The sequence below is a fragment of the Carassius auratus genome, unplaced genomic scaffold (genome assembly GCF_003368295.1).
Source record: "Carassius auratus strain Wakin unplaced genomic scaffold, ASM336829v1 scaf_tig00024544, whole genome shotgun sequence".
Classification (NCBI taxonomy): Eukaryota; Metazoa; Chordata; class Actinopteri; order Cypriniformes; family Cyprinidae; genus Carassius; species Carassius auratus.
In genome coordinates this window covers 2544-22715 of record NW_020525354.1, presented here as the reverse complement: position 1 = coordinate 22715, position 20172 = coordinate 2544, and the positions used below count along the sequence as shown (strand labels likewise).

The window sequence follows — 20172 nt, the reverse complement described above, 5'->3', positions numbered from 1 at the left end:
TCAAACTGACTCAAGGGTCACAGGGGCCGCTGATCTCGGAGTAACTCATCCAAACATTTCTTTACGAGCATCAGGGATGATCTGTCAACACTAGCCGATCAAATAAGCGCTGAACACACAAGAGCTTGTGTTTACCGGAGTGTCTCTGTTCTACTATGTGGCACGGACTCTGCAATGACAACAACATGTGCAGACTGATGCTGAAAGTGTCAGCAAGGGCCATTCAAAATACGCTCTTGAACAAATACACTTAGGACTTGTTAAGATAAGCCCATGTTATTGAGCTGAAGTTCCAGCAGATGGAAGCAGAGCTTGTTTTATAGCAGTATTTCCGTGTCATAATACAGGTGTCACCAATAATATATAATATAATATAATATATTACTTATTACTCTGAGTCTCTGTATATTGGAGTGCTGATATACTAGATATAGACTGTCATAAACGGGTTTATTGCGATGACTTTTATTTTATGACATGTATTTTATCTGATTAACTGTAAATCCACAATTTTCTCCAACTATTAACCCTGGACTAACAGTGTTTATTTGTTGGAGCTCTAATATGTATGTAGTCAATAAATAAATATACATATGTTTACATGGAAACAGAAAATAAACAGATATTGAAAAAAGTTCAAAGATTTTTTTTTTTTTGTTGTTGTTTTTTGTCTGTACCACATTTAACCACACGATAAAAAGAGAAACAATAGGTAATAATGTTTCGCAGGAAGAAAATGAAGCAGTTTCTTAGGATCAAGATTTTTTTGCATTGCATTATGATGTAAGTGAAGCACATTGCACTCTAAAGTCACATTACTTAATGTAAAATAAATAATAATAATTTCTATAAGGCATAATATTAGTCATTTTAGATTTGTAATATTTTAAAATATTAACTTAAGTATATGTTTCTATTTTTCACACACACACACACACACACACACACACACACACACACACACACACACACACACACACACATATATATATATAAATAGATATATAGATTAATGCTCTTAAAAACACAGTTTTCCGTAACAGTTTTCCGCAGTGGTGTATTTCACTTAAAACTAGGCAAATGACACTTTAAGAAATAAACTTGTGAATGAAATTAATTTATCTTTATTCTATTATAATTAGCCCAGAAATAATCAACAATAAAACCTTATATACAAATCATAGCGAACAGAAGCAGTGGTGAAGAGCACATGCAGATCAGAGCGGCACATACAGTATACAGTACATCAACTTCAGCACAGTAACAAACCACATGAAGATCCAGGCACACGTCAGAGACTCACAACACACTGACATTCAGAAGTTGATCATGTCTTTTCTTTTAGTACCAGTAGCAGTAACATTTGCCACAATACTTTGGTAAATTGCATGGTTATTTTCATGGGTTTTCTATTCAAACAAGTGGATTTGCAGAACTCTGTACTCTGTTTTTCTAATAGCACATATCTTAATTTGGTCTAAATTTATTTTAATTCAGTTAACATTTATGTAATGGTTAATTTTATGTATAGTGCAATATTCACTCAATTTAATAGGATATTGCAAGAATTAATTTTTTTCATGAAAATGCATATGATTTCATGCTTAACGAAATGTAAATCTCTTTTTTAATCTGTAAAATGGGTTGTTTCAGAACGGCTATGTTCAGAAAGAAATATTAACAAACATTACAGCCTACTGCACAGTTTACACTGCATACTGCTTAATATAAAATAGTAGACATTATGATAAACATATCAAACAGTAGTTTGCTGAATTAATGTCACATGACCTCTAATTATCATCTCAGAAATAAAAATAGTTATTTTGCATTTTTAATCCACTTTTGGTGGGAACTGTTTTCATTTTTTGGCAGTCCAAAGAGATGAGATGTAAAAACTCAAGTGCATTGCATTCTGGGATATCCATGCATTGTGTTCCATTGTCATCTGGGTTTCTGCACAAACAGAAAAAACACAAACTGTGCACAGTATATATGTTGTGAACTGCAGAAATGGTATGAGTAGTGTGATAGGATGTTATCCGAACATAGATGGGTCTGTTTTCAGTGCTGCGATGTTGTAAAGAAAAGAGAGTGGATGAAAGAGCTGAGTCTCTCAGGTGGAGAGCGAGAAAGAGGGGAAAAAAAGCATTTTTCTTGGATTGATTTGAAGCAATATTTTCCAGTAAGATTGGTGCTCCCTGCTGATTGGTCCTGCAGTTTTCGGCAGACGAGCAGATGCTGCCCTCTAGAGGTAATCCAGCTCAAGTGCATGACTCAAGGCCTCCAGATCCGCCTGACACGTCACTCTCCAGAACGGCATGTTCTTCTGCAGGACATCACAATGTACCATTTATTTGTCAAGGGTGATGATATTAAAGATTGTCATGAAATTACAGAATATTTAATAGGTCATAACATATATTTTATGTTTACGTATATACCCCCCCCCCTTTTTTTATTACTGTCTGAAAAGTGTTTTGAGAATGAAGATTTGGATAGGTTTTGAAGAGAATAGTGACTTTAATACATTTATTTATTTATTTATTTATTTTTAAATGCATTTTAATATTAACTTGATTTGAATTGCAGTATAAATGAAAATGATATAAAAAAACATGTTTAAAATAAAAATAATAATTATAACAAATATAACATATATTTGTATAAATAAAAACATATGTATAAAAATCTATTAATATTTAAATACATTAAATTCCAATGTAAATATAATTTAAAAAAATATTTAATAATGAATAATATTATCAATTTAATTATAATTTGAATAATATAAATGCTTACTCTAATAAAAATTACTATATTTTAAAATAAATGATTCTAACGTATAATTGAATATAAATATCACATTTAATATTTTAAATTTTATTATTATAAAAATAATAACTTTGAATAATATTAAATGCACATAACATTACAATTTCAAATATATAAGAAAATAAAATAATATGCTTTATTTTATTATATATATATATATATATATATATATATATATATATATATATGTGTGTGTGTGTGTGTGTGTGTGTGTGTGTGCGTGTGCGTGCGTGTGTATGTGTATGTATCTTTATTTATTTACTTTAATATATAAAATATATATGTATATTTTTTTTCTCTTCCAAAAACTGATTGGATTCACTTAGTATTTTTCTACTGAAAAGATGCACTAATACAATGTTTCTCTTGACATGGAACATAACAATACCAGTGATAATAAATATATTTTGAATACCATTATTGATTATAGTACTAATTCAGCTGTTTGGCATTATTCCTTCATACCTTCTTGGCGACCGTCTCCTCCTCGACTCCATCTCCTACGACCACATACACGGCTCTCCGACCGAACCTCTGAGTCACGCGCTCAAAGCAGCTTTCTTTACCTAGAACACAACATTAACAGTTCAGTTTCTAGATCAGGAAAACTGGCTGAAATGCAGCGTATGAAGAGGCTGCAAACCTGTTTTGGTGGCGCTGTAGATGTTCTCGATGGGAAAAGCTCCTCCAAGACCGTAGAGAAGTACTTTAGAGAGCGCTGGAATCAGCTGCGTGGTGGTGACCAACACGTTCACACAGTTCGGTCTGAGAAGGGGAACATCTGTAAGTTAACTCTTGAAAGAATAGTGCAGCCATGAATAAAAATCTGATCTGGATTTAGTTTCTCTATACAGACTTAAAGCTTTGATTGATAGGAAAATGTTAGTGAATGAAGGCTTCCATTCGCATCTATTTCTTATGGAAGATTATTTCTGCCATAAAAAAAAAAAGCAACTGCGACTTATCTCAGTTTTGTGACCTTTTCAGAATTGTGAGAAACAAACTCAATTGCGAAATATAAACTCAATTGTGGAATATAATAATAAATAATAAACTCATGATTGTGCGATATAAACTTATTTGTGAAATGAAAAAAAAAATCTGAATTATGAGATAAAAAAAATCTGAATTGTGAGATAAAAAAAATCTGAATTGTGAGATAAAAAAAATCTGAATTATGAGATTAAAAAAAAATCTGAATTATGAGATAAAATTAATCAGAATTGTGAGATAAAAATAATCTGAATTGTGAGATAAAAAAAAATCTGAATTGTGATATATAAATTTAGGATTATGAGATAAAAAAAATCTGAATTGTGAGATAAAAAAAATCTGAATTGTGACATAAAAAAATCTGAATTGTGATATATAAATTTAGGATTGTGAGATAAAAATAATCTGAATTGTGAGATAAAAAAAAATCTGAATTGTGATATATAAATTTAGGATTATGAGATAAAAAAATCTGAATTGTGAGATGAAAAATCTGAATTATGAGATATAAACTCAGAATTATGAGATAAAAAAATCTGAATTGTGAGATAAATAATCTGAATTATGAGATATAAACTCAGAATTATGAGATAAAAAAAAATCAGAATTATCAGATAAAAAAATTCTGAATTGTGATATATAAACTCAGAATTATGAGATAAAAAAATCTGAATTGTGATATAAACTCAGAATTATGAGATAAAAAAATCAGAATTATGAGATAAAAAATCTGAATTGTGATATATAAACTCAGAATTATGAGATAAAAAAAATCAGAATTATCAGATAAAAAAATTCTGAATTGTGATATATAAACTCAGAATTATGAGATAAAAAAAATCAGAATTATGAGATAAAAAAATCTGAATTGTGATATATAAACTCAGAATTATGAGATTAAAAAAATCAGAATTATGAGATAAAAAAATCTGAATTGTGATATATAAACTCAGAATTATGAGATAAAAAAAATTCAGAATTATCAGATAAAAAAATTCTAAATTGTGATATATAAACTAAGAATTATGAGATATAAACTCAGAATTATGAGATTAAAAAATCCAAATTGTGAGATATAAACTCAGAATTGCAAAAAAGATTCTTAATTGCAAGATCAAAGCGAGTTAAAAAAGAATTGTGAAATAGTAAATTGTGAAAAACTCATAATTGTGAGATATAAACTCATGATTCCAAAATAAGATTCATAATTATGAAATATAACTTAGAATTGCAAGATTTAAAATGCGAAAGATAAACGTGCAACTCAGAGGTGAAAGCAAAGTCTGAATTGTGAGATCTTGTGGGATCTTGACAGGCTCCGGTCACTGTGTTGATTCCAGCTCAGACGTTCTGCTGAACCTCACTTTTGTGTTCACTAAAGGTTATGAGACAGAAATATCTTGGCAAATCAAGTGGTATTAATCACCATCTGTCAGTGTCTTCAGTCTCTCATGTTGACAGTGTGCTTTGCTCGCCAAAACCCATTATGTTTGAGTGACACAAAACTGCTGTAACTTGCTGTAAAATAAGTCTATTGTTGAAGGAATATTCCAGATTCTCTTTCGGCTACCACAGAAACTAGCTTCTGCTCTTGAACTCTACAACACTCACACATCTCGTTTATCTAAGCTGGGATACTCCTGTAACGAGCGGATGTCCTGACCTGGAGTTGATGAGAGCGAGGGCCTTCAGTGCCTGCGTCAGCCACAGATCCGTCAAAACCTCCATCTCCCGCCGCAGCTGAAGCCACTCTTCCCGCTTCGGACTGCACAACAAACCTACAGAACAATCATCAGCAGACACAAAACCCATTCAAGAACTGAAGTTTAATGCACAAAACATATTCTTGAATGTTGTTTCTGAAAATCCAAAAATAGCAATAAGAAACATCACCAACTGGCCATGAATTACTGTGATTTTACAAAGTTGTTTGGCTCAAAGCAATGTGGCATAAGTAAAAAAATAAAAATAAAAAAATAAAATAAAACACTTACAACAAGTGTAATACAAAGCCTTGAATGACTTGTAGTTTTTACAATATAATGATATGACAATAAATAATTTTGTTTATTTTAAATAATTTAATATTAAACTATATTTAATAATAATTATTGAACTACAGCACTTTATTTTATTTTGTTTAAAACATAAAAAATAAGAATAAAAAAAAGAATTCTAACATGATCTACTATACATAATTTTGTTTATTCTCAGTAATTAAATATTAAATCACATTTAATAATAATTATTGAACTACAGAACTTTATTATATAAAAAACATCTAACAATGTACAAATATAATTTTGTTTATTCTCAGTAATTTAATTTTAATAAACTAATAAACTACAGCACTTTATTTTATTTATAGCAAATAAAAATCTAACTTGATGTACAATAAATAATTTGATATTTAAATATTTTAATATTAAATCATATTTAGTAATAATTTCTAGAAATACTACTACTACTTATTTTATTTTTATATTTAATTATATATTTTAATAATAATAATAAGAAGAAGAAAGTTTTTAAATATAACGATCACATTAAAAGCTCATTATAAACTTTTTACCATGCCTTCATTTATTTGTGCTTCATTTCAAAGAATTTTTACATTTTTACAGATTAAATATTTAATGTATGAGAACGTCACAAACTACAACAGTCCCTCATTGTGAATTTGTTTTTAATGGTCTGTATTTATTTTCTAAAATCTTGCACGCAAGAGCCAATAGCTCAAACACCCAATTCATATTTATATAAATAAATGTAAATAAATATCAAACATATATAAACACACACACACACACAGTGGTTATGGTTGATGCTATAAAATTGCCGTAAACAGACGTGTGGCTTCAGGTGCATGTACTTTAGCTATTTTACAACGACTTCAAACATGTTCGACCAATCAGATTTGAGAACAGGATCTATCTGTTGTGTACTAGTCATTTCAGGATCTAGTCATGCTTGTGTTCACAGCTGTGAAAGCAGAAAGCAGGGTGTCGAATGCCGTGGTGTTCTCTTCTCACCTCCTACATTGTTCTTGTAGGTGTTGTAGATCTCTTTGACTCGGCGGTAGCGGAAGGCAAGTTTCCTCATCCAGTCGACCCCGCCGTGAACACCTGAGCCCAGGCAGAGCGTGCCTCCACCTGCTGGGCTCTGGAAGCCATCCGTGCCAAAGTTATACGTGCTGCAAGTACAGACACACACATACGGTCAGCCTCAGATCCGCTCTACACCTCCTGACACGCTCCTAAAAGTGTGATTAATGTTCATCGTAAAATGTCTGGAAGCAGAGCGAGAGTCTGCCTACAAACTGTGATATCAAACTATAATAACCAGTATGTCAGCATGCCGTTATGTTTAATATATAGATCACCTAAAAAGGAAAATTGTGCCATTTATTTATTTATCCTCATGTCATTTCACAAAAGGAATTAAAAAAATAAGTTTCTGCTCCTTTTTCATATAGCATCTGTTCATATTAAGTACGTAAATAAATACATTGAAAAAAAAAAATCAATAAAATATTTTAAAATAAACAATATGTAAAAAATGAAATATATATATATATATATATATATATATATATATATATATATATATATATATCCTGCTTTCAAATAGCATCAGTTCAGTTCACATTAAGTAAATAAATAAATAAATATTTTAAATAGAAATAGAAAATATTTTAAAATTAATTAAATTAATAGGCATTTAACTAATCATACATATTGCTTTTATTGTACTTATTTTGGAGTATTTGTACTTACAGAGCTTTTTAAATATATATATATATATATATATATATATATATATATATATACAAAAATAAATTTAGTAAATTGTAATATTTTCAGTAAAATCAATGAAAGATTTAAAAATAAAATAAAAGATATTCACTTAATTATATAGACCGCTTTCATGGTGCTTTTTTTTTGGAGTATTAATAAGGGTTTGGAATGAAAAAAAATAATGACATTTTCAAAGGACTATTCCTTTAATAACTCTGTTGACATGCTCATAAAGGTGTGATTAATGTCCATCATAAAAAGTCTGGAAGCAGAGCGAGGGCTTGCCTCAAAACTATGATAAAAACCAACAAGGTTTAATACTCAATAATGTCAGTGGCATGAACAGAACCCTTTTATGGCACTTAATGTCCGTTTTATTGGAAATGCTCATACTGTTGCTCATACTACATACCTCAAATCCTGTCCATTGTCATCCGAGGCCACATCATCGATGTGAACTTGGTCACATTCCTGGGAAATGAAAGGAAAGCGGATATGCATGAGGCGGATATATGTTACAGCCGTGTAAAGTGATGTACTGAGTAAAGACAGGTTCATCCATCTCCGAGTCTCGGGGAAAGATGGTGAGAACAAGAGTGAAATATTAAAAAAGACAAACAACAAAAAAGCAAAAGCGGGCAACCGCGTCCCAAGACATGAAGACGTCTGTAACGCCAGAGAGTAAAATATTAGAAAGATGGCAGACAGAACACCATCTAAACCCAGTATTGGACATTAATGAACTCTTTAGTCTTGGCTGGGTTTGTAAATGTGGTGGTGATGCATAAGCTGAATGTCTGAATTCATGAATGATTTAAAACAATATAATAAAAATAAATCAATAAAAGATGAATATATATTTTACTAAATTTATATATATATTTACTAAACCATATACACTGCTTTTATTAGTTTGCATTTAAGGATTTTTGATTAATACAGTTCAAAAGAACACCATTTATTTGAAATTTATTTTTGTTTTTTTAAAAAACATTATAAATATCTTTGGAAACAATTTAATGTGTCCTTGCTGAATAAAAATATGAACTTATTTTAAAATAAAATAAAAATGTTGCATGTTACATGCAAATGTTACATCAGTTACTATACTTCTATTTAATTTTTTTTCTCATAAAACATGATCAAAATCAATGAAAGATTTAAAACAATTGCAATAAAATTATATATATATAAATGTATGTATGTGTGTGTAATTAAAAATTATATATATACAGTATATACAGTATATATATATATATATATATATTATTATTTATTTTTTTATACATTATAAATGTCTTCGGGGTCACTTTTAACCAATTTAATGTATCTTTGCTGAATAAAAATATTAATTTAATTACAATCACCAATTTCATTATAAAGTTTCTACTACTCAGATACCTTGTCTATCAAACAATTATTTAAATTTCCTCAGAATTTTTCTAGTGAAAATCAATAATTAAAAAAAACATCCAATAATAAAATAATTCCACTGCTTTTACGATTTATTTATTTATTTATTTTATTATTATTTACAGAGGTGATTTCAAATTTACCAATATTTTGCTTCTCACTCTTGACCTTTTCTGCTACTCTCTACAAGACATTAATTTATTCTTTATTTATTTTTTTATTAATTAAAGGGATTACATGGTCAAGTTAGGCCATTAAACAGAATTTATCAATCATATTTTCTTCTAACTGCTGACCCCTGTGCAGTAATTATTTTGCCCGCGGCTGCTCTTGTGACACTTGTGAATCGACTGAACTCTCAGTGTTTGAATGTTCAGTGATGCTTGGATTGTTGAGCAACAGAACGAGAGGGAGGGGGGCGTCTTTAAACCCTGCTCAAGAAATAATGGTGTGTGTGCCCTCCACCCGTGGGCTGTTGTTCCTCCCCGGGACAAATTGTCTTTTCAGTGGCAGCCACACACCCCTAATTAAGACCTCAGGTGTTGTCAGGGTTTCTGCAGCACCCCCTCCAAAGCTTTTAGAGAATCTAATCCCTCCTTTCTTCATGCAGAGGGCAAACCCAGGTCTTTCACACATTCACTGTCAGCTCATGCACCTTAATGCATAAACAGTACTGAATTCCAATAACTAATAGATATTTTATACACCCCAACCGTAAATATACATTTTGCCTTGTATACACAACTGTTCAAAAGTTTGGAGGCTGCAATCTTTTTTATATTTTTGAAAGAAGTCTCTTATGCTCACCAAGGCTGCATTTATTTGATCAAAAATCAGTTAAAAAGTAATATATTATTACATTTTAAAATAAACTAATTCTATAGGAATATCTGTTAAAATGTAATTTATTTGTGTGAAACATAATAAATATATTTAGTGTCATTTTTGATCAATTTAATGCTGATTTCTTGCTGAATTAAGTTATTAAATTCTATTAAAAATGTTTGTAAACCTTTGAATGGTAGTGTACATATTTATAATTTAGTCTTTTTGATGAATTATTTAGCTGTTTCTTTGCATATTTGTGACAAACAGCACAACCAGTTTCTGCAGCTGTAACAAAAATCACGAGGACACATGATTTGTTCCTCATATTTTTGTAACATGGAGTTCTGAAAAAAGAAAAGAAAAAAAACAGCAGGGAAATAACTGAAATACTGTAGAACAGGTATAATGCAAGAGAGACTACTGCTGCCATAATGGCATCAAATTAGCAAAAATAATTACCAAATGAAGACATGAGGTATGGGGAATACTTAGAGCTTTATGATTGACAGGTGTTCTACTGAGAATGTGAGAGTTCTACATTCTGATTGGTCGATCACAACATTCTGCGTAAAATATTTTTTATTTATGGAGTAACCATCAACGTTCGTGTCTCATATCTATAGAATAGATCCATACATGTTTATATCTCACAATTCAGACCTTAAAGAGTTAAAAAGTGATACATTTTACCCATTAAGAATTGTGAGTTTTAATAACTGTGAGCTATTAAAAAAAAAAGTTATAAATAGCAATTATTAGGAAAAGTTTGAGTTTTTTCGGTTCAGTTTCCGAGTTCAGTTCCGTTTTTTTTTAATGCCAAATGAATAAAAAATAAAAAGTTAATTGCAAGATTTAGTCTTACAATTACAGCTTTTTATTTTATCTTATATTTGAATGTTGCAATTGAGTTTATATCTTTAATTTTTTTCTGAGAATTATGAGATAATTACGTTTTTTGTTATTTTTTCATCCCATGTGGAAACAAACTTCCATACATATCACTCTCCGTCTTTCTTCTATTAAACTCAAATGCATCTGTATTTTTATAATTGGCACCATTTTTTGTGATTATTTAAATATACGTCTAATGCTGAAGTCCAAAAAAAGAGTGTTTGGCATTAAATCCTGCATGATTTGGTCGATTGTGATGTTTTGCTCACCTCCAGGTCGTTGAAAAAACAGACGTGAATCTGCCAGGTTGAAGATCATCTCCTCCATCCACAAGCCCAGAGAAACAGCCTTGCCAGAGTCCTGGATCAAAGCATAGAACGTACATCAAATTAGTTTCATAGCTGGTTTTAACTTTCCACAGAAGTGACAGGTGATGATTACATTATCTCACTGAGAGAAGGAGCGTGTGGTGCAACAGGTTTTTAACCAGCAAGAATGTTGCTATTCAGCGCAGTCATTGTGCTTTCAATCAGAAGCTATTCCTCTTTCTCTCTTTTTCTCCTCTTCATGTTGTAGGTGAAGCCTTATGCTAACACCAGCTAAGCCACTGTGCGCTCTCATTCTATGGCAGCTGCGTAACTAGCCGCTAACTCCTGCGTTTGGCATTGGATCAAGCTGCATGTGTCAGCCAGAGGTTAGTGTCAGATTAACTGTGTAACAGCTAATCATTGTCAGCACAGGAGCTGCGAGTCGGTCCTGCTTTAATGAAGATAATAACCCGTCATCTGCCATCATGCATGGATGACTCTATTACAGGCGCTAGTCAAGCGTAGAATAATAAATGCACCACTTTAGAATTACGACTGAACTTTTGAGAATGGATTTTAGGAAGATAAAAACGATTTGGGCCAAAGAGCATTTGAAAATTATTGTAAATATATTGCAAATATGATTAAATCAGATTGAAGGAAAAGTATTTTTCAAATAGAAAATCTATCAAAATTTACTTTATTTCATGTGTGCATTTATATGTAATGGACACACACACACATGTATTTATTTTACAAAGATGTATCACTATTATAATTTTTTATATATATTTACCAGTATATTTTTCTGATATATCTGAGTTATTTTGTTTAAAATAAAATGTTTACATGAATTTTTACATATACTTTTTATATTGCTATTTCTAAATAACTTTTCATTTGTTTTAAATTATAATATTTTATAATTATAATATTTAAATTAATAATATATATTCATTTACATACTCATTTTTTAATTGAAAAAATAAATAAAAATACACATAGACTTATGTATGTGCATATTCAGACGTTAAGACATTTATCAAGGATAAATAACATCCTAATGGGAAAGAGCCTCCAATAACCTCTGACATTTAAAAACACCTCAGCCAGCGGGCGTCTGTCATCACCGTGAGAGGTTTTGTGTTCAGAAGGTCGAGTCTTGCTGTGGGCCAATCAGCCCAAACAGGCTGTTTACAGTGGTGGGCTTATAGCTTTGACATAAAGTTAAAGTTAAATATCATGTTACTTAAAGATGTGAAATCTGAGCTAATGCAATCGCGGCTCTTTGTCTGACCGTAAGCGGCTTTGTCATGACACACACCGAAACTTGTTCTTATTTAACTCAAGCCCAACTTCAGTTTCATTTGGATGTTTTCTTTGATTTGCTATCTCCAGTGGATAAGCAGCTATTCTGGACTCGTTTTCCTGGATCCGAAGTTAGACACATTAGTCACGGCAACATTTCTGCAGTCCTCAAAAAGAAAGTCCAAAGATCTGCACACTCGAGACGGCCGGGCGATTCTCAGAGTCTCTTATGTGTCACGTCAAATCCGCAAGGGATCGTGGGAATTCAAAATAGATTGTGGGCCAAGAAAAAGAAACATGAGCATTGTTTCCTCATCAGCTGCCTGGAGATCGCCTAGAAAGTTCATGAGCCGTCGTTCAAATCAAAGTCTGGAGCTGAAGGAGCGTCATTATATCTTTCACTGTTCATTTAGATCTTCCGCATTTACTGTCTGCTGATGACATTACTTGATAACAGCTGAGGAATATATTTATTTATTATGATGAATTGATAATAAGGGACTTCTGCTTCTGCTAAATGCATTAAAATCAAACAAACATGATTCTCTTGTATATAGGATACATATACGTATTGGATAAGTTAGGTGACAGTAAGATTTTTTTTAAGGATGCATTGAATGCAAGGATTTCTTAAATTGATAAAGTGACAGTAACGACATTAACAAAAGATTTGTTTTAATTACATGCCGTTTTAACAAAAATATGAAGGAGAACAACTCAAATCAGAATATTATACTGATTTCTGAAGATCATGTGACACTGAAGACTACAGTAATGATGCTGAAAATACAGCTTTGATCACAGGAATAAATTACACTTAGAAATATATTCAAATATAAACCAGTTACTTTTAATTCTAATAATATTTGACTATTTTTATTGTATTTATGATCAAATAAATGCAACCTTAGTGATCATAAGATAATAAAAAACATGTAAAAACATTAAAAAGCTTGCTGAACCCAAACTTTTAAATGGTGGTGTATATAAGACAAAAAGTATATAAGGCATATATATGTATATATATATATATATATATATATATATATATATATATATATATATATATATATTAAAAACTGACACATATACATACATAAATTGAAAAAAAAAACTTGTGTATATTGTTATTATTATTATTTACTATATTGTGGTTTATACTGTTACTGTTAAATAGAATTACACACACCACAAAAAAGTTAAAAGAATAAAACATAGAGTATCGTCTTCCAAAGCTGAAGGAGTCTAAGGTTCATTGGAGCGAGTGGGAGAACAGGTTTGTACCTTGCCGAAACGTGTGGAAAAAGTCCCCGTCAGGAGCGAGTGGAAAATGATGATGGTCTCATCCAGGTCCCAGATAAACACCCTCTACACACACACACACACACACACACACACACATGCGTCATGAGCATGAGCACAAACACAATCTGCTTACTCATCAAGAATAGTATTTACTCCCATAACACTGCATATTATCTCAGTGTTGTGTACAGTATATGATAATAATAACGGCTGATCATTTCAGTCAGTTCATCTACTTTTCACAGCTTAAGGGCAGACAGGAAAATGTTCATAAACTTTGTCTGGTTATCAAATACACATATCAATATTTTAATATACAAAATTAAGAAATACATGACATAGAATCAATAGGGCAAAGAATACATAATACACCTCCTTTTGTTCAAACCCGTTATGATTATTTAGCAAGGCTTTGAAACTTTTATTGGTAATTTTTTTGATCAGTCCTCATTCGTTTATTGTATGAAAAAGATTAACTCGGACATTCTGCTAAAAGTCAGTTCGAAGGAACAGGTTTGGAATGAAAAAAGGGTGAGTAGATTGTGTCAAAATGTTAATTTTGGTTGAACTATTTGTTTCAATTCACTGTCTATTCCTGCAAATGTTGAATTAGGACATTACTGCACAGCTCTGGGTTGATGTGAACGTAATCCCTGCGGTACGGAGCACAGGAATGTTAATGAAAGGCACTGTGTAAGGGACACCGTGAAGGCCAGCGTCTGTACCTCGATGTCAGAGTCCAGAGGGGGGACGGGGTCATTGGCACGCTTCCTGCCTCTCAGCTTCCCATCTGAGCTGCGTCTCGCTGGAACGCCTTCCTGCTCCTTCCCTGGAGTCAGAGGACTCGTGGGAGTGTGGTACTCTGCTGTCACACACACACACACACACACATGGGATGACATGTCACATACATACAGACATGCAACCAAATATCTCAAAACCAAAATAAATAGTCTTGAAAGTTGTATGGATGTTATAAGTTGCATTGAGTAAATCCAGCTGGATTAAAACAAAAACTGTGTCCTTCTTCATTTTGCTAATCCATGCAATGTGATTATTTTAAAGGAGGTGATTCTGTTTTGTACCAACAGTTTATATATTATTTACACTTTAACATATTTTCATATACATTTTTGTCTTACTATTTTAACAAGCATTCTGCAAATCGAATATAAAAACAATACTCGCGTATATACTTCAATCTCATTGTTTCTGAGCGTAGAGCTCACCTGTGTGTAATTCCGGGCTGTGATTGGTCGATACAGCGGGATGATCTGTGTGCTGATAGGCTATCGCCGCGCTCATCGCTGAGGGTGTGATATTGCTGGTTGTGATGTACGGGCTGTTGTAGTGTGTGTTGAAGTATGGTGAATATTGACTTTGGCTGTAGCTAGAATACGCTGAGAAGTCCTGATGGAGACAATGACACGAATGAATCATCTCGTTTTGAACATTTCTGAACCATCTAAAGCTTACTGTAGAATTCTTTAATGGTTGGCTAAAACACCATGGTAGTCAAATGATACTGTAATGCACTAAAAATGTCATGGTTTTATAATTTCAGTCATGCAAAGCTTCAACTTTTGCAAAGCTTCAACAGTATATCAAGGCTGGCTGTAGTCCATCGTTGAAGGTGCTGCGTGAGGCACTTTTCCTAATTTGACCCACCTGCTGTGCAGGACTGAATGGCGTTGAGCCTGTGATGCTGTTTGCACCCTGGAAAATTCCAGAAGAAATGTTGCCGCCTGGAAAAGAAGCACAAATCTAGTTTAAGAGCGTACTTCGAGCTGACTGTGGTAAAGACACTCCAAAGCGCACGATCCAACACAAACACAGCGCAGGAAACACGACAGGCAGCGGCCGAGGAATGGCTTGAGGACGGCTGGTGAAATACAGACACTCAGAGAAAGTTTGCTTGATTTATGACTCCGAAAACAGTTGAGGTGAGAAAGGGCAGCGTGGAGCCCAGAGCAAATCCATCTCTGTTATCAGACTTCCAGAGTCTGAATGTCTTTCTCCAGGCCTGTCTAGTTCCCTTTTTTCTGTCTCGTTCCCTTCATATTCCTGCTCGTTGGCTTTCTGAAACCTGCCCTAGATAAATGACTCTGTCAAAACAGCATGAAATCTCCAAGGAAGCAAGCGAAAAGCCTTCAAAGGGGGAGACAGGGAAGTGGGCGAACGCCGGGGCCGTGTTTCTGATTTTCTCCACAGCGGTGAAACGCGAGGACCTTTGGCACCCGGAGAAGGGTTATTTATTTCATGCTACAGCGGGTCTCCTGTTGGAATTCGCCTATAAATCAAACGAGACCGGCGAGATGTAGCGTGAGACGCAGTGAGCGCGTTTTCCCAGACCCATTAGAAATCCATCCATTTCACGAGCAGACAATTTTACAGTAAATGATGTCTCGGGACGCTTATGAATTACCGTAAATCACTGTAATATGTAATATATTATATTATCTAAAAAAGCACTAATAACTCATTGATTATGCTAATTAGACAGACGGGAAGTAGACGTCCTGTGCATTATAATTTGTGATCTGCTCACCAAGACTGCATTTAATTGATTAAAAATAATCTGTAAAATCTGAAAAAAAAAGAAATATTATTACAATTTAAAATTACTATTTTCTATATAAATATATGTTAACATTTAATTTATTTCTGTGGCGTAAATCTGAATTTTCAGCATCTTTACTCCAGTCTCCAGCATCACATGATCCTTCAGAAATAATTTTAATATGATGATTTATGATGATTATTAACAATATTGAAAACAGTTTTGTGTGAGGAATGGAGTAATATTCAATCAATATTTCCTGAAAGCCTTTCCTACCACTGTAGCACTTCACATTCACACTTATGGCATGATTATACAGTAGTACAGTAGTTACTATGCCGGTTTTTGTTTATTTACAATTTTTATATTTTCAGTTTTCATTTTAATTGTAGTTTAATGTTTAGTAATTTGGTTATTAATTTTTTCCCCTTTTTTGAATATTACAATTTATAATTAATTTTAGTTTTAGTTTAGTTTTAATTTTTTTTATTTACATTTAGTCATTTAAATGCTTAAGCGTATTGCAGTTAGTTTCAGAGGCAACATTTCTAAACTTTAGGTTATATATATATACATATATATATATATATATATATATATATATATAATATATATATAAAAGCTTATTTCAAAGAATAATAACCTTGCCTTACAAAAAGCTTCCATATGGCTTTATAAGACTTTATTATCTACATTTATATAGCTTTTTCACCCTTGATGTCCTTGTTTTGTCTCTGGACAGCCCTGTGGAAACTATTTGCTTTCACTGCATGGAAAATGCACCTACATTTTTTTTTTTTAAAGCATCTCCTTTTGTGTTCCACGGAAGAAACATCATCAGATTTTGGAACGACATGCGGGTGAGTAAATGATGATGACTAGTAAATAATCCTGTTCCTTTAACCCTGAAAACGTGCCTGGTGCCACTTCACCTTTGACCTCGACCGAGAACGGTCAATTTCACACTGCGGTGCCAAACTCAGGACTGTACAGAAGAGAGGGACTGACTGCTGTCCGGCGCTCAGATCACACTAACACACTCCTCCAGTGTCCGGCGTGTTGTGGAGGGGAGCGGAGAAAGGTTCTGACCTCCTGAGAGAGCAGAGAGAGACGCCTGACGCCAGGAGCCAGACCGCGGATAATGGGGAACAGGTGTGTGTGTGTGTGTGTGTGTGGTGGGGGGGTTTTGCTAAGTGTCAACCCAACATAGATGTTCAAAACCATGTGTATTTTTTGTATCGTGCAGATAAATATTATCACCTAGAGTTTTCATGAATGCATTACACAACCTTTTGGGATATGCGATTCTGATTGATCAAATATGTTTGTGTAATGATGCTAAACTGTATAAATGAGTCCGGAAAGCAGTTTCCAACATGGTTGCACAAGCATCATGCCATAGTTCTGATCTCCATTTACATATAAACAAAAATGCACACACTACTGTTATTTTGGGGATCCGTATATGTTTATTTCTATTAGTCGTTCAAAACCAAAAATTATTTTACAAATTACATTTTAAAGTTAGTCTATTACATACAGAGAATTTTCATTTTTTTTGTAACTGAACACTCATGCAAATTATGATGACCACCTTTTGGCCACTTAGATATATTTACTGAATTTATATGCTTGGAAAGTTCCTGCAATAATTGACTCAGTGTTTATGTTTGTGGCAGAAGATCACACACTAATAGTAAAGCAGCGGGCTAAAGATCAGCTGCACATCACTTGTTCATATTTTCTCTGCATGCAAAGTAACCAAATGCATATTTCGGATACTTAATTGCCCATTCCAACCTCTAAAATACCACGTGGACAAAATTGTTTACCAAGCTGTTTCATCACATGAAATGATCATATGTGACACTGACCGTGTGTGGAGTAACTGTAGAGCGTCTGAGCGGGTGGAGAGCCGCTGAAGTTGGACGTGTATCCCAGCAGACTGCTCTGTCCTGGTGAATGACTCAAACCATCTTCTGTTTTAATATCTGATCAGGTGAGAGAAAGAGACACGACCAGCTGTCAGGTCAGCAGTGATGTGCACTATGTAGGGCGGGTGTGAAAGGACACTCACTGTAGGGCGTCATGCTGTAGCCCTGTGTGTGATGTGTGTACGGTGTGTACGGTCCGGCCGGCTGTAACGCAGGGCTGTACTGTGTCTGTCCGTAAGCAGCCATGACTGAGGACAGTGGGTCTGTCAAAGCAAAGAGTTAGTTACACAAACAGATCTTTTAAGAATAAATAGACAACATCTTTCTGTTGAGACTTTCTCCATTACACAAACAACACAACTGATTCATGAACAAATAAACCGCTTCTTTTTAATGGTTTAATCAGAGAGACTGACAGTCTAAAAACAAGTGTTATTTTACCTGTAATTGAGGTAAGTGTTTATTATTTTTTATTATTTACATTTATTCATATTTATACATTTTTTATAGATTTTTATTTCAATTCCAGTTTTATATTAATACAGTGTCACAAAATGAAAATGAGAAAAGTTTATTTGGAAATTAAAATACATTTAAGTTTTTGAACTTAAATGTTTTTGATATATATATATATATATATATATATATATATATATATATATATACAAAAACTTAAATGTAGAGAGAAAAAAAAAAATATATAGTGAATTTTATGTATTTTATTTTATGTAAAAGTTATTTGAATAAATTAATGTAACTGGAAAAAAAAAAAAAATATATATATATATATATATATATTTATATATATATATATATATATATATTTCTTGAAACTCTACATACACATACACAAACAGTACATACACATATTATGTAAACACAAACTTTTAATTGGGATGCAATTAATCGCAATTAATTGATTTGTATTAATCGATTTATATGATTAAATTACAAACATCTCAAAACCATGGAGTCATCAGTTCTTCAAAAGTAAAAGAATCATTAAATCGAACTGTTTTAAAAGAATCTGAATCATTAAGTGGAATCCAATTTAAAAGCAAATGACTCTTATTAGCTGGCTCATTTTTAATCAATCAAACAATGAATAAATGACTCTCATGAGTTGTTTGTTTTTCAGTCAGTGAGGTGAGAAAAATTTCACTTTTTCTGAAAACAAGTTTATCTTGCATTTCTGCTCCTTAAGTGCATGCATTCTTGTTTTAAGGATGGACATTTATTATTTGTAATTATTGCAAACAAGAATATTTATTACAAAAAATATTTGTTGCAGTGTACAAGTGAAGCCCAGTGGGAATAAAATAGATGTAATATCACTCACATGGTCTAAATTGTCGCCCAGTGTGTAGATCTAATTGCTCCTGTGAATAAAAGAAACACGTGAACATTTTCTATCCGAACCTCCTGAATGCTCTAGAGGAAGTTTCATTAAATCCAACTGTTGAAGTGTGCAGACCTGTCTGTTGTTGTACTTCGCTTGCACACGTTCAGCTGTCAGCTTTCCTGTGAAAAAGACAGACCTGTTGTCAGAAATATGTGACCTAAAAAGCACACCGGGCTTCAGTTCAACATCACGCATCTCCAAAACAAAGAAATATGCAGAAGGACAAGGAACATAAGAATGCACAAAACGCAATTCATGTCTCATCGTGTCTTGCACAGGAAAAAAAAAAAGGTGAACGGACCGTATTTCTCAATGACGAGGCACCTGCGGTTTCCAAAACACACGTAATTATAATTCTGCGATACAGACAACAGTGAAACACTTGTTTGTATAAACCGGCTCGGGTGGACTGTGTTCCTGGAACAGAACAATGTGTAACCTGCTTCTTCAGCCTGGCGTAATTTGGCATCGTAAACCGCAGGCAGAACTGCATGCCAGAAGTAAAACGCTGGTTGTTATTGTGCCTTAAATTTAAGAAATGCAACCGTCCCCGTTCTGTTCTGGTCTGGTGATGGCAAGGTGCGCTACATGAATATAA

At 32.8% G+C, this 20172-nt stretch overlaps 1 pseudogene; it reads right to left on the bottom strand.

Annotated features, from left to right (window-relative positions):
- Positions 1 to 1735: 1735 nt before the first annotated feature.
- On the bottom strand, positions 1736 to 18432 carry LOC113078182 (eyes absent homolog 2-like; annotated as a pseudogene).
- Positions 18433 to 20172: the final 1740 nt, after the last annotated feature.